The sequence below is a fragment of the Ammodytes marinus genome (genome assembly GCF_949987685.1).
Source record: "Ammodytes marinus genome assembly, chromosome: 22".
NCBI classification, from domain to species: Eukaryota; Metazoa; Chordata; class Actinopteri; order Uranoscopiformes; family Ammodytidae; genus Ammodytes; species Ammodytes marinus.
In genome coordinates this window covers 2118802-2121301 of record NC_137226.1, presented here as the reverse complement: position 1 = coordinate 2121301, position 2500 = coordinate 2118802, and the positions used below count along the sequence as shown (strand labels likewise).

The following is a 2500-nucleotide window of genomic DNA, read 5'->3' as shown; positions in this document are numbered from 1 at the left end:
ACAATGCACCTGATGACATTCCAACTATGACGCTTTCAAAGTGATGAATACAAGTTCCGTAGCTAAATAACATGCAGAGCAACCTTAGCTTATGTGTTGTCATGTGGTAGTTCAGGAAGTTACAAAATTATATTATATATAATATTTAACATTCATATTTAACAAGCAAGAGAGCCCAAATAAAATGCATTACGATGATGGATGACAGGGTACTGTTAAAAGAAAATTAATAAGAACGAATAAAAAAGCAATATAGGTGTGTGTATGTGTGTGTGTCTAGGGGTGTGTGTGTGTGTCTAGGGGTGTGTGTGTCTGTGTGTGTCTAAGTGTCTGTGTTTGTGTGTGTCTAAGTGTGTGTGTGTGTGTGTGTTTACACCAGGGAAGTGATATTAACAGAAATGCAATAAAAATATGATAGAAATTATCATATTAGACCCTGAAGGCATCATGACAATAATAACAACATATATGAGGAACACATAGCCATCTATCACACACACACACACGCACACACACACACACACACACACACACACACACACACACACACACACACACACACACACACACACACACACACACACACACACACACACACACACACACACACACACACACACACACACACACACACAGGGATGAAGAAAAATGGGTTCTAAAAGGTCATCTCATCCCCAAATCACTTAAATAAAAAAAGTTTTTCAGTGTATCTACAACTGACTCCTGCCTACAGGCTTAAATTAATTTTAAGATTTCTTGTTATTTTTCAAGCATTTGAACGCCACACAAGGGAAAGACTTTTGTTTAAATCAATATTATATAAAAACGTACAAAATGCTGTAATTAATTATGTGGGTAACACCGCCCTCTTGTGGTCAAAACATGTCACTGCAGCATTTCATGAATTAATTGAAGTGAAACATTTTGGAGCAGATGTTGATGTATTGTACAGCATCAGATGGTGTTTAGACCGAAAATTGTACTTACATAGGCATCGATGTCGGGGGTGGGGGGTGTAGGGTTTATGCCCCCCCTCAATATCTAGAAGAGGGTTAGTAAGTGAACAATCAGATGCTTGGTAAATCCAGCTTCAAGTGTCCCCCTAAAAAATTATATAACACGTCCCCCTGCTATTCAAAAGAGGTTAAAATAACAATTCAGTGGGTGGAAACATTTTTTAAAATAATTCTTACGTTTAGCTATATATGTCACAATGATTTTATATACCTGTAAAGTCGACCATATAATAATAATAAATTTCATTTATATAGCGCTTTTCTTGCACTCAAAGCGCTTAAGCATCTTAAGCTCGCAGACCTCCCAAATGTTTATCTTCAATATTATACTTCACCTTCCTACCTTCAATATTTCTGCAATAGATTGTGTCAAGTAAATGGAGAATGGTATATGGACTAGAATAAACTAAATAATTCTTAAAAATAATTCAACTTTTGATTATTGCAGTAAAAAAAAATAAAAAAAGGTTCAGTAAGCGGAATGGTTCTTTTAGCTAACTTCCTGTCAGTTACTGCAGTTAGCCAGTCCCCTCGCTCGTCCCTACGTCACCACATTAATGCACTGCGGTTTTCAAGCAGCGAGTTATCTAGCATCATCTCAGATCCATAAGTGTGATAAAACATGATGAAAACCATCAAAACAGACATTGGGAAGGATTTTTACCTGCTCCGCCATTGTAGGCGCATAAACATTCACCCATCTGTTGCTCTGGCGTGCACCGGCAGTGAGACGGGTGCCGGTTTGTAGCGTTCTCTCTTCTGATTGGATATCAGGTTGTTGGATCCCCGAAAAGTTTATTTGCAGATTACATGCAGAGCGGTTGACGGAGAGATCGGAGTTATGAAACCCGCACACTATGTAAGTGATCACTGTATGAATAAAGAGCGATTTAACACATATATTAACATAGATATATTGCTTACTTCACCTTTAAAGCTGGGGTATATGATTTGGGGAGATTATAGCAGACGGGATAGAGATTCGAATCCAAATACCTCAACCGCTCCACTTGTTCTCTTTGGTCCTTCCCCTATGGTCCCTCCCTGACACGCTCTACACACCAACAAAGTCGTGCCAAAGTGAATGGACAGTCCCAACAGCCAATAAGAACAGAGAATCGGAGCCTCGTTCTGATTGGTCAAAGTGTACTGCTCATGTTAACTTTGACCAATCAGAAATCATATACCCCAGCTTTAAATAGCGCTTTCCACTGGTTTTTCACAGACTCAAATATAAATGTAACATGAGAATAATGACCAACATGATACAAGAAAATCAAAAAAATTCGATTTTAATTGTCGATCATTTTACAAAATACAAATTACGACAAACATCTTCAATACATTTTTAAAAAACGATTTTTCCCCAGAAATTGAGTTCTGAAGCAAAATATTCCCAGATAGAAATGATATCAAAGGTTTTCTGAGCTGCTGTTCAAGTTATTAAGTTGCTTTTTTCATAATTTTATTGTTATTTAAGTTTT

General features: G+C 37.3%; 1 protein-coding gene across 1 annotated transcript in view; it reads right to left on the bottom strand.

Moving 5' to 3' along the window:
• Positions 1 to 2387: 2387 nt before the first annotated feature.
• Positions 2388 to 2500, bottom strand: part of cwf19l1 (CWF19 like cell cycle control factor 1) — a 14632-nt gene continuing 14519 nt past the window's right edge. Inside the window, exon 15 of the mRNA XM_080051362.1 lies at positions 2388 to 2500. This exon is cut by the window's right edge and continues 674 nt beyond it. The gene's annotated coding sequence lies outside the window, so the exon portion shown is untranslated.